Source organism: Mesoplodon densirostris, chromosome 12, assembly GCF_025265405.1.
Source record: "Mesoplodon densirostris isolate mMesDen1 chromosome 12, mMesDen1 primary haplotype, whole genome shotgun sequence".
NCBI classification, from domain to species: domain Eukaryota; kingdom Metazoa; phylum Chordata; class Mammalia; order Artiodactyla; family Ziphiidae; genus Mesoplodon; species Mesoplodon densirostris.
Genome location: NC_082672.1, coordinates 66960307 through 66973492, shown reverse-complemented (window position 1 = coordinate 66973492; position 13186 = coordinate 66960307). Strand labels below are relative to the sequence as shown.

General features: G+C 40.0%; 1 long non-coding RNA gene across 1 annotated transcript in view; it reads left to right on the top strand.

Moving 5' to 3' along the window:
- LOC132500277 (uncharacterized) overlaps nt 1–13186 on the top strand; it is a 271126-nt gene that overhangs the window by 119867 nt on the left and 138073 nt on the right. The gene's annotated exons all lie outside the window — the stretch shown is intronic.

Below are 13186 nucleotides of genomic sequence, written 5' to 3'. Positions count from 1 at the left end.
CAGCATTATATACAATAGCCAAGATAGGAAAGCAACCTAAGTGCCCATCAGATAGATGAATGTATAAAGAAGATGTGGTTTTACATATATATACACACACACACACACACACACACACACACACACACACACACACACATACATATACATGCAATGGAATATTACTCATAAAAAAAGAATGAAATTTTGCCATTTGTGACAACATGGATGGACCTAGAGGGTATTAAGCTAAGTGAATTAAGTCTGACAGAGAAAGGCAAATACTGTATGATTTTACTTGTATGTGGAATCAAAAAAACAAAGCAAAGGAACAAACATCACAAAACAGGAACAGAGTTATAGACACAGAGAACAAACAGGTGGTTGCCAGAAGGGAGGGGATGGGGGGAAGAAAGAAATAGGTGAGGGTGATTAAAAGGTACAAACTTTCAGGGCTTCCCCGGTGGCGCAGTGGTTGCGAGTCCACCTGCCGATGCAGGGAACACGGGTTCGTGCCCCGGTCCGGGGGGGTCCCACATGCCGCGGAGTGGCTGGGCCCGTGAGCCATGGCCGCTGAGCCTGCACGTCCGGAGCCTGTGCTCCGCAACGGGAGAGGCCACAACAGTGAGAAGCCCGCATACAGCAAAAAAAAAAAAAAAAAAAAAAGGTACAAACTTTCAGTTGAAAAAGAAAGAAACACAAAGCTAAAAAAGAGTGATAACTTTAGCTACTTAAAATAAAAAAGATCTATTCGAAAAAAGGCCATAAAATGGAAAGATAAGCCCCATACCTGTAGAAAATATTTGTAATTCAAGCAACCAATAAAGGATTAGGAAAGAAAATACACACTAAATAAAACCCTAAAAGCAATAAAAAAGGAAATATTTCAATAGAGAATGGATAAAGGGTATGAAGAGTCAATTAATATAAGAAGAAATCGTTAAGGCCTATAAATATGCAAAAAGTGGCAAAACCTCACTGATCATTAGGAGTGATGAAAGTTAAAATAAATTGGGGCAACATTTCATAATTAGTAGATTGGCAAAACAGAAACTCTGATCATGTGAAGTGTTGGCAACAATATGGGAGCATAGAAACTTTGAAAAACTACTGGTCTTAGGATACACTGGTGCATCTACTTTGGAGAGTAAGTTAACAATATCTGTGGAGTTGAAAATGTGTGTACCCTACAAGACAGCAATTCTGCTTTTGAGTTATGTGTCCTGGTTAAACTCTGAAATGAGGCATTCTCAAAAACGCCAGTGCATCATTGTTGTATTAGCAAAAGTTGGAAACAACATAACTGTTTAAGGATAAGGAAATGGATAAATTAAACAGGATTTAATAGAATACTAAAAATTAAAAATATAAGTTGGAAGGGTACATATCAGCATTTGGGAAGGAAGGAATGGTATCTCTAACACTTTATATCTGCTACATTTATTTTACAAATATCTGAGACAAATATTGCCAAATATCAACATTTGTTAAATTGGGGGGTAGGATGCTTTGTGTTGTGTTATATTATTATCTGTACTTTTCAATATGTTTGAAATAGTTCATAGTTACAATTAAAATATTTATTTAAATGAAGGCAATAGTAAAAATGTTAATCCTTATTGTGACCCACAACTTAAGGTTGAGATAGCGGCTATGACTTTGGATGGAGTCTTTAATCTTAGAACTAAGAGAAGTTATATTATACTAAGAATAATAATAAAAGAAGGAATTTTTAACCTTGGTTTCACTAGTGCTGTCCTCTAATCAACTAAGCTAACTGTCCACAGGTGATAACATTTATAAACAAATAAAAAGCATTGTTTGCTTGATGAGTTTGGACATCATCACACGATTAAGATAAGGAATAGCTGAATTGCCTGTGGAGCCTAGAGTAACAGGATGCTGTTAACATTGCTAATAAATTTGACATGAAAAATACTGCATATAGGGCTTCCCTGGTGGCGCAGTGGTTGAGAGTCCGCCTGCCGATGCAGGGGACACGGGTTCGTGCTGCGGTCCGGCAAGATCCCACATGCCGCGGAGCGGCTGGGCCCATGAGCCATGGCCGCTGGGCCTGCGCGTCCGGAGACTGTGCTCCACAACCGAAGGGGCCGCGGCGGTGAGAGGCCTGCGTACCGACAAAAAAAAAAACCAAAAAAACCCAAAAAGAAACCTGCATATTATAAAATATATGGGCCAGTTGAATTAATTTCTAAGATGCAACTTTTTTTTGGACAGAAAAATAGTAAGCAATGGTTTGTTTTAATTTAATTTTTATAAAACAACTACTTGTATAGAGTTGAAAAAATGGTAACCTTGAACAGAATTTGAGGACTTTGAAAAAAAATCTTTCCTGCATTTACAGGTATTTAGAATTCATAAATCCAACTTCACCTGCAAAGGTTTCTAAAATCCTTATGGTAAGAGAGTTTCTTAAAGTTTTATTTACTTTTTTTTTTTTTTGGCTATGGGACTTAAGGGCCTAGGAGAAAAATAAGATAGGAAGAGCAAGATTTAAAGAGTAAATGTGTCAAAGCTTTATTATACATAGGCAAGTGTGTATATATTTATGCATAAAATGTGTATATGTGTTATTAAAATAGATACTAAGATATAAAATAGTAATCACACTAGTTAACAAGACTATCAGTGATATGACTCATATTTTGAATGATAATAGCAAATATTTAATTTGTTCCCATTTATCTTTGATTACCAGGTAACTTCTGAAGGTGCAGACTGTGTATAGTATTTGAAGGAGGGGATAGTTGGGAAAGGGAGGGAGCTGGGTTCTCCTACTTAAACCCATGGTTCTTAATGCTCACATCGTTAAGTGAAAGTTTGAGTTTAGTTGTGCATTTTGGCGTTGGGGTACTTCGATGGCTAAGCATGCTTAGATGCCACTGTTCAACGGTTTGGACCCTTCAGCAGGTACTTTCTGCAAGTAACTTTTGATTGTAGAAAGTATGATCTTTGGGGAAAATGTGTTGCGTTGTTTTTAGAGTATACAAGCCCTTCTAATTCTCCCATCCTTATCCCCCCAAAACAACAACAGAAAGAAGGAAGACAGAGGCCAGAGGGATCTTTCCCTTCTCAGATCCAACGCTGGTTCTTGATCATCTGATTGAGGCTAGTTACAGGAGTGACCCAGAAATGCCCATATATTCGAACTGGAATTGTCATGGTTGCTGAAAATGTTTAGAGAAGGAAATTTCGTAGTACTCAGATTTCATGTAAAGGGAGCTCATGGTTGGGGAGGGAGAACTCTAAACATATCTGACTGCATTAAACCATAGAATTATAGAATCCTATGTTATTAAGGCTGGGAGAAACCTTAGAAGTTTTCTAGTTTAACCTTTTCAGTTTTCATCTATTGTAGGGATATTTAAAGCTGTGTCTAAAGGCACAATTGGCTCAACTCTTTTCTAATTTATCTTGACGATCATAACAGTCAAACCAATTGTGTGTAGAAAGAGACATAGAGACAATTTCAAGTGGGGTATTAACCTCTTGATACATTATTTTAAATATCAATCATAAAAAACCCAAAGTTTAGAAGCCCAGCTTATGGCTTATGTCATCCTTCATATTTTAAATGCACCATAGTTGAACTTTAAATGCCAGATTGTCTAGATATCACATACGGCCAAATATGCCTTAAATAGACAAGGACTATGCTATTTATAACCTACAGAACACCATGAAAAACTTCATTTTCCTAAGTGTAAAGTGTGGAAGCTAGGATGAAAGAGAGTGTTTCACTTGATTTATAAGCTTTTAATATTAAAAAATAAAGCACTCCAAATCAAGACCTGGCTTCCAACATTTGACGAGTATTTATTTGACTGCATGAACTGTCTCTCTGCATAAACTGCCTCATTATGCTTGGAACGCTTTTTCAAAGTGTTCTCGAAGATTGTCTTCCAAGTAGATGTGAATAGTTCACAAGGTGGGGAAATTGACCAGGAGGACTTTTTTAAAGTCCGTGCAGTTTTTCTGCAGAAAATGGAGAGAAACCTCTGGAGGCTGTATATATGAGGCATGATAGGGCTTGTAGGAAACATAGAAATCCTTTTGGGCTTCTAGGTCACTTGTGTGCTGTCTTCTGGCAGAGAGCAATGGAATTTAATGTGCAAGGCTTTTATTAGGGGTGCCTGTGGAAGGAAATGTAAGGCTGGGAGAATCAGTTCAGGAGGTGAGCCTGACGCTGAGAGAGAGGAAGAAAATGCTGGGAGGGAGAGTCCTAGATTGCTATGCAATCTAAGGAAGGTTTGTCCTGGCCTTGAGCCCAACTTGGACAGTAAAGTAGTCTCATGTCTCCCAGGAAGCAGGAACCTATCCACCTGAGTGTGTCTGCAGCACCTGGTCAATGGCAGGCAGCTTGCCTGTGGGGCGTACATCCTTGGGGCAAAGCGCAGAAGGATTTCATAGAACAGCAGCTAGGGCCCTGGATCAATTTCACTCCCTGATATGGGATGTCTACAACATGTGTTCTTACGGCTGCTACATGGAACCATGGGAAAATGATGAAATAGGCAGTTTCATCTGTATTCTTTCGCCTTCTTTTCTCCACCACATCTCTTTTCCTTTATAAGGTGTTGCTTCTTTTCTATTCCTCATAGACATTCAGTCAGAGCCTTTGAAATACCTCCTATTCTAGGAAAATGGTTTGATTCTGGAAAAGATCTGATTATTGTGCAGTAGGGCATAATTCTATGTTCTTCAAATATTTTGCTTTTGTACCCCCAAAAGAATTTTAAAAAGTGATGTATGTATTCACAATTCTTGATTTGGAGTACCTTATTTTTAATATTTTAAAGCTCATAAATCAAGTGAAACGCTTTCTTTTATCCTAGCTTCCACACTTTACACTTAGAAAATGAGGTTTTTCATGGTGTTCTGTAGGTTATAAATAGCATAGTCCTTGTCTATTTAAGGCATATTTGGCAGTATGTGCTATCTAGACAATTTGCATTTAAATTTCAACCGTGGTGCATTTAAAATATGCAAGGTAGCATGATTTAAAAAAGGACGTACCCATTTACAAATTTTGTTGTAGACATCTACCAATTTTCTCCTATAATGCCTCTGTGTATCACAGTGGTGATGTTCTTTCCTAGAATTCCATAATGAGGCTCTCTTTTCTTGTTTCCTATATTATGCCAGAGATTCAGGGAGGCTGCAGTGAGTAGGGGGGGATTCAGGTAGCAGGGCTGCAGTGGCTGAAAGTTGAAGATGAGTTGGTGGCCACCTTTTGGTGGAGGTCCATCCTTTTCTGTTATCTCACTTACCCCACGTGCCTCATAGAGAACCTGCTGAGGACGATGGCATTAAAGGGAACTATGGCTTAATTTAATTGACTCTGGGGTCCTGGCAAGGCAGGTGCTACCTGGTTAGGCCCCACTCAGTTCTTAGGGCCCAAAATGGCACAATAAAGTTTGTTGCGTGTTAACACAGAACTTAATCATTTGCTTTTCCTCTTAGATAATGTTCTCTCTCAATTCCGGAACTTCACTAGTGTCTCAGGAAGTTTATTTGCTGCAGGCTGACTGCATCTTATCAAATTTAAGCCCATTCCCCCCACTCCTCCCAGGAAGACTGTTGTACTTTGCACTGGCTGGTATTGTTTGTCTGTCCTTAACTGTGACCCGGGGAAGAGTGGATTGTTCCTAATGTTCTCAAAGCATTTCTAATTTCCTCCAGGTGAGTGTCCACGTGCAACTTCCTAGTTGAATTCTGATGGGGAAATACATTACTGACCATGGTGGAAATCTGGAATTTGTAGCCAGTTGAAGACTTAAAACAGGGGGAGACCCCATACAGAGAAGATGCATCATTTGTCCTCAGACACCTTTATTCAAATCTTCATTCAAGTCTCTTCTTGCTCTCCTATATTGGTGTGGTTTATACAGAGTACAATTCAGTCATTTTGTTTTCATCTGTGGTTCAAGGACATCTTGGCTAATGCAGCATATTGCTAGTACTAAGTTTGTAGACTCTGCTTTTGTTTGGGAAAATGATCTGATTTTTCAATAGAGTAGGATTCAGTGCCACTAATACACTTAAAAATAACATTTTAAAATTGCCTTTCCCCCTTACTTAGACATTTAGTTGCTTCTCCTACATACATTTCTTTATGGATGAGATTTTCATTTAACACCACAATTTAGATTAAATTACTTTCTTAAAATCACATTGCTCCCATAGTCTACTTAATTTTCTAATTCCCATACGTTCCACTATTGCCGAAGCAACTTCATCTGTATAATGTGACTGAAGATGCAGTCTTCATTCACAACACAGCACAATCTGTTAAAGTGATAAATATTACCCATTTCTATTATTAGAGCTGAAATAGAATTTTCTCTTGTTGCATTTTCAAGATGTGACATAATTAGATAGCAAGCATGGAAAAGTCAGAAATAGTGGAAGCTAATGGTTGTCATATCAGCACCAGGGAAGCTTGAATTCAGCCTGCCTTGCCTGGCTCCTGACTTCTTCTCACAACGCTCCAGGCCGTCTCATTCCCTGTGTGAATTATAGGGTGCTATGTGAGCTTTGCAGGTACTGGGGTAAGGAAGCGTGAAGCGGCGTTTCCAGTTCTATATTGGTTTTCAGACTGAATGACAACAGGGAAATTCTCACTTGATGTTTCAATTCTCTTCAACCTCCAAAAGACATACCTTCCCAGCTCTGAGAAGTATCTGAGTAGTTCTTCATTCTACCTAGAGAGGCTTCTGACTTATCCCTTCTTTACCACAAATCAGAATTGTTAAAAAAAAAACCCCAAAACCCCCACAATTGCCCTTTCTGCAGAAGTGTTATTGAAAGTACTGCAGTGTTCAATTCTTGGCAGAAATGGGGGGAAGGGATGGAGGAATGGGATTATGTGTGTGTACGTTTGTGTGTGTGTGTTGACTTCACAAAAGTGAATGAGGAAGGAACTGGGTTAACTGGAGAAAACTGCAAAGCAGTAATTTTTTTATGATAAAATGTTACCATAAGAACTTTATAGTTAAAAATTGGATTTATTTTGGGCCTATCAACTTGTTAGAGGAAAACTTTTATATCTTCAACAGGGCTATTAACATTATAGCGTACCAGTTAATGCCTTCATTGAGTGCATCAGAGAAATTCAACTCAGTTCTCCCAATACCCAAGGTGTGCATTAATCACTGATACAGCATGGTCTGGATTGTCTCATTGCTTAGTTTCCTACTCTTTTATTTTATTATTTGACCATAGCATATTGAGGATTCTAAGCAAAGTTAATAGGATAGCATGGCTTGATTCGTTTTAATAAACATTAGGTAAAATTGCTGGTTTCACTAGAGTCGCCTGATTTGCAACTCCGCATGGAGATCTTCCTTTTGACTCTTGTACTTTGGAATTAGAAGAGGTGCAAACCTCTGGTCCTCCTTCTAAGTCATATGTGGGAAGTGCAAAGAGGCCTGGATGGACTCTCAGGAATAATACAGCTTCTAATACATATAATGAGCCTTCTGACCTCAAGTGAATTACTAACCTCTCTGTGGCCTGCTTTTTTCATATGTATAATCATAAGGGATGAACTTTATGATCTTTATGATTTAGGCATGATGGAAAATCCCTAAGATCTGATAAGAGACACAAGTGGAGTTCTGGATGTTTGGCCTTGATCTTTGTCTTCCTCAGTGAGCAAATAACAGGGACACCAAAGTTTATTCATGTCTTTGCCAACACTCAACAAACTGTGTTGAGATTGTGTCTCTTTGACGGATGGAATATGGTTTTGGTGGGAAGAGGAATGACTGAATCAGGAATTTATTTTGTTTGTTAAGATGTTTGCAGCAGGCTAGCTGAAAATCAGGGTTTAGCCACACGACAGTAACTTTTTCAAATTGTCTCTGTTCCCCTTGATGACAAACTGTTATAAGTTCACAGATAATTCACATGTATCTCAGAGGCCTCTGGAGCAACCATTGTAGAGAGACTTGATGACTCCTTTCTAGATCCGGTGCTTAAGGGTATGCATCTTCAGCTCTTTTCCAGAGCTGAGGGTAATAATGAACTCAGACATTTTATGTGTGGCCATAAGAACTCACCCATAAAAGTATACACTAGCATCTGAGAATGCTTGTCTTGTTTCTATGTAAATGATTCCCTACCGTAAACCTCCCTCATCGCACAAAAATGTTTTGACCAAAAAGGTTCATATTATGAGCTTGATATAGTCATTGTCTAAGATTAAAATTTCAGTGATGAATAATGATGTGACAGGTTGTTGTCATTTATTGGATACTTATTGCATTTCAGGCACTGTGCACTATACGTTCATTACCATTTATAGGCATTACCTCATTTTAATGTTGAACAACAATCTTATAAAGAGGGATTATTGTTGTGCCCATTTTGCAGATAATGTAACTGAGGTTCAGAAGGATTAGGTGACTTCTCCAGCCTCCACCTACCTAGGAAATGTCAATTTGACCAGAAAGCTTTGTCTTCATGAACACTACACAATTCTGTCTCACCAGGTCATCTTCTTTTTGCCCAGGAACAAACTCCCTCACCGCCAGCAGGTGATACCATAAGTGCAACGACACTTTCTTTAATACAGAGATACTTTAAAGGACATATGTTCCTGCCCCATCAGCTGAGTATTCTGAAATTTCCCTTCCCATGGAGAGCCACTGGAAAATATCTGGAAAGTCACATATTCCTATTTACATGAAGACATTGCTCTTTCCTGAATTTAAGGTGATTCCTCCAAATTTAAATGAACATTTCTCTTCCCACTGAAAACAAAAGTGCCTCTCAGCCAATAAATGAGTAGAACATCTCCCCAACAGTTCTTTTAATTTGCAGATGCTTGAAAATGAATTAAGATCAAGAGCTTTTTAGCAGACCGCTTTTCCCTCTGGGAGATATTTGAACATGTGAAGAATAAGCATCATTTAAAAAAAATTAATAAAACAAGTTGGATTTTTTTTTTTTTTTTTTTTTTTTGCATTACGTGGGCCTCTCACTGTTGTGGCCTTCTCCCGTTGCGGAGCACAGGCTCCGGACGCGCAGGCTCAGCGGCCATGGCTCACGGGCCCAGCCGCTCCATGGCATGTGGGATCCTCCGGGACCGGGGCACGAACCCGTGTCCCCCGCATCGGCAGGCGGACTCGCAACCACTGCGCCACCAGGGAAGCCCCAAGTTGGATTTTAAATGTTTCAAAAAATAGGTTTGCACAAATATGCCATCTTGTGCTGTTCATCTTGTGTTTCAGGCACCTAATAAATAGTTCTTCCCTCTATCTAACCCATGTTCTTTGTACTCATAGGCTTTTGTAGTACAGAACATCTTAATTTAACTGGAAAGATCATTACCAGGCAACACATTTGTATATTGCAGAAAGCTCCACAAAAAGGTATCTGTGTCCTTGTAGATAAGGATGTTCCCATTTAGATTAACTGAAAGAAAAACAAGCCTAACAATGGATGTTGCCTTTAAAAAATAGTCTGATTTTCAAATAACATCCCAAAGCCACTGTGGGAATGGCTGTCCTTCTGTCAAATAGAGTCGGCCTAGTTTGTAGTGGATCGTCTTAAATGGCCAGGGCCAAGTGTGTGTTTCATATTCCCAATTGAGTTCTTTCTTCTGGAGGCATATGGACTGTTTGACCATCTCTTTTTGTTAGGATTAGGGTTAGTATTTTCTGTCTTGTTTATTGGATTTACTTAGCCCCAACTAGGACCAGCTCTAGACAAAAATATGATGAAGATAAAGCTTGTTTAAAGTATCCCCTAATCTTCCTTCTAGCACCTTCCTGTGGGATGCATGTTGTGTACCCCGCTTCTACGGGGGTGGGAGACCTACTGGCTCATGGCCTGTCCCTCTAGCTGCTGAGCCCAGTACACTCTGTTTAACCACCCCCATTCATATCTCTGCTCCCCATACAAGTTCTGGAACATCCCTTTCACCTTGCCTTTCTTTAGTGCTTACCCGACCAAGTTCCATTTTCCCAGGGTGACTGAGGCTAATGTGATAAACTAATGACTGATATTGGGTGAGCAAAACATTAGCATTTAAATTGGGACCTTCTGGAGGGGATGCACTTAACAGGGACGAGGTCTTCAGAGGGAGCAATTTCAGACATTATGACGGAACCGGGTCAAAGATAATTTTGTCAGATGGGGCCTTGAGGTTATGAGCAGGGTCAGCCCTAGTTTCTAGCCTTTCTCTCAGTCAGGATTTCAAACATTTATGGCAGGATCCCAACAGCTTTCACAGGACTTTTGACATAAGTACGTTGACCCAAGAGTATTTCTGCCTGCTCCTTAACAGGCCCCACCTTTCCTCCTTCAGAGGAGCAGCCTGCTCTTGAGACAATTGAAAATAGAACCTCTCTAGAAGTTAGTAAGGAAACAGGATTTAAAGTGTGGCAAGTGGAGATTTTCAAAAGGCCCTACGTCCAGAGCCTCAGCATCGCCCAGCTCTGGGGCGCTGTCCACGTAGAATCGTGGTGATCACTGCCTCCTGGGGATCTGAACACAAAAGGCTCTGCAGAAATCTGGATTTGTGCTTGGAGCTCCTGAACAAAAGGGGGCTTTTTTCAGCCTAATCAGAACTACAGATGAGTTTTCACTCTCCCACTTTCTGCACATACAACATAAGTCTCCTGATTTAGGGCTCAGTGCTCACCATCATCCATTTACCGCCCGAAATACTGGGAAAATAAGAGGTTGCTACATGATGCAGAAACTACAAGGGATGCTTTGAAACCGTTTAACAAGTCTGCCTGAAGAATACCTGACTAAAAGCTGCACTGACTTAAGGCTGGTTGCCTTATTATCTTTATTTATATATTCAATGTCCCCTCCCTGGTTCTTTGGATAAAGACGATGGGAGACACATCTGTTCCAAAGCTGTTCCACTGAACGGTGATTTTGATGACTTAATGCCTTTTCATACTTCTGCTGCCACTGCTGTTCTTTGGTTTTGCTTTTAAAGCGGCTGAATGGAATCTCTAAGCCTTCCATTATGTCTGCTTTTTTTTTTTTTTAAATTCTGAGGAAATAATTCAGAACACATCAAGGACAAATGCTTGAGTTATAGAAACTTAAAAAAAATTACTATTATTATTACAAAGCAATGCAAAGGTCTTTTAATTTCTTTGATTGTTTAAAATACTTCGGTAGAAACATGATGTCTTAGATGTGGAGACATTTATAATTGAGCACGAAGACTGAGTGCCAGGACAATGCAGTCTGTTGCTGGGATTCCCAGGGACTCCGGAAAGTGAACGGGGTCAGGAAAAGTTTATCGGAATTTGATAGCAGCCTCCATACAAGCATCCAGGTAAAACTACAGCCAATTACTATGGACGGCTTATTATGCTCCCCCGCCCCAAAATTCCCCTAATTCTGTGGAGATTTAAATCTTTCATCTAGAATAAAGATTTGTAGCGTAATGACCTGATTTAGCTACAAAGAAGAAATCAATCTGACAGCTGGGACCAGAAGAGGTATTAATCTCCAAGCTTCATATGCACCTTTGTCTACCTCTTTCAGTTTTTATGCAACAGGAGCAAAAAAAAAAAAAAAAGAAAGAGTGTGAGCAACTGTTTGTATTTCAGCTCAAGTTACATTGCTTGGGAGAAAAAGGGCAGGGAAGTGGGGAGTGGGTGTTAGACTGAGTTGAAAGAAAGATTTTCCATTCTTTAGAGACAGAACAACTGATGAGAAAGCGGAGAGCTGGAGCCGTGCTGCTCCCTTCCATGGTCTGCCCAGGGCTGCGGAGAGGCAGGTGGCTAGGGGGCTTCAGCAGGAGGAGTGCTGGGGTCACCTAGATATGGTTTCTGATCACCCAGGCATAGTTCAGTGGGACTTTCACGATGTGGAGTTGGTACTGAATGGATAATTATTCTACTTTTCAGTGTCAGGTGTGACTCCTGGCGCACACACTGACCCCAGGTGAAGACAGAGCCCACTCTGCAGTTGACCAAAGATGGGCTCTGATCTCAGCCCTCTGAAGCCACGTTGGCTTCTGGATATATGACCCCTTCAATTAGGCTTCTTTACGTTTCATATGGATGGAGAGCTTTTGGCTCACGTTCCCACTCTGCCTTTGCTCAATGTGAAAACACATTATAAAATATAATCGTTTGAGGATGATTCTAACAGTTCTAACCAACTGGCTGTACTGCAAGAGAAAAATAATACAGTTTTAAAGAACCCTAACTTTGAAAGTGAAGTGAGTACTGCACGCCGCAAAGGAGTATATTGACTTAATGGTCGCACAGAATCCCGTAAAATTAGTCATGAAACAGACACTAATTTTAAAGCATCGTGCTGCTATTAAAATATATCTCTGCACAGCTGCAGGACAAACAGATTTGATTCCCCTAGGGGGAAACTGAGAGGCCTGTGTGGTCTTTGCCAGTCTATGAACTTGCTGTGTGTTAGTGACAGTTTGAGTACTTCAGGCCATAGAACTTGGATTTCTAAACAAATTCTCTAGGCTCCCACAGAAAGAAGTGATAAAAATTGCCCTTCTGTGTTTTTAACTTCCCTTAGATCTCACTGAGCCAAGAGTCAAATCCACCGTGGATAAATGTGTTGAGCATTGTCAGAGAGCTGTATTAATGGACAAAGGCCCACTTTAAAGATCGTAAAGTGTTTCTCTCACATGGGTGATGGATAGCAGTTTGGCATTTTCTTGGCTTTGTTATACTGTGTGCTGAGGTGGTGGTAACGTTGGTCAGGGGCAGCCTGTCTTGGCTCATTGAACTAAATGAGAGGCTAAGAATTGAATTCTCTGCCATGGCAGGGTCTTATAGATCAGTCATGATATTTTCTCCAGTGAGGCTTGCAAAGGATCAGTTTTAACATTAGAAGCTCTAGCTACTGGTTATAACTATTGTTCAAAACAAGCTGGGCTTGAACTCAGTGAAACTGTTAGAGTTTCATCCAAGACCTGTATCACTGGAACAGAAAATCTAACCCATAGGGCTACCGGATATCCATACAAAACTGGGCAGAACTTTGAGAGTATGGGGTTAAGATTTAAAATCTCATTGGGAAACTAGGGAAGTAGAATAAAGCAGAAGAGGTCTGGTAAAGACAAGATCATAGTATTAAATCTGCAGAGAAAGCAATTTGTGCAAAAATCAGGTAGGAAATAACAGCTAGTATACATTATGAGCAGAAAACATAATTTGCTCACGTCTAATTATTT